This window comes from Manacus candei, unplaced genomic scaffold, assembly GCF_025592945.1.
Source record: "Manacus candei isolate 608988 ecotype Guabito, Panama unplaced genomic scaffold, ASM2559294v1 h1tg000019l, whole genome shotgun sequence".
NCBI lineage: Eukaryota > Metazoa > Chordata > Aves > Passeriformes > Pipridae > Manacus > Manacus candei.
The window spans coordinates 2,161,684-2,162,177 of record NW_026138067.1 but is presented as its reverse complement, the minus strand read 5'-3'; positions in this window follow the sequence as shown (position 1 = coordinate 2,162,177).

Sequence of the window (494 nt, the reverse complement as noted above, 5' to 3'; positions counted from 1 at the left end):
AGAGAGGTAACGTGTCCTGTTGTAGCTTCCTCCAAAGGCACAGGGTGCAGCTCTGCTATCGTGAGAGCTCCTACTTGTGCAACCACACAGCGCTTGCGTAAGATTAATTCCACATCGTTCTCCTGGCCACGGGCTGGCTTTGGCTTCGTGGTGTCCCCAGTGCTATACAACTTCGTTGCTGTTGCAGAAGGGCAGTGGCTGCTCAGCAGGTACGTCAGGAGCTGCGGAAAGGTTGAGAGGAGCGACAGCTCCTTACACCTGGAAAGGGTTTGTTTTAAGCACGGCAAAGGCTGCAAAAGAAATTTCTTAGGCAGGATTGAAATTAGCCGGCCCCGAACTTGTGAAACCGAAATATCAGAAGCAAAGGCTCGGCGCGCGCTGCGGTGACGCCCAGCGGGGACGGGACTCTGTGGAGAGCGAGGGCATCGCCCCGCTCACAACCCCGACTGCGGCCCGAGTTTTAGCAAGTCATAGGTTGGAGTCGACGATCTCAG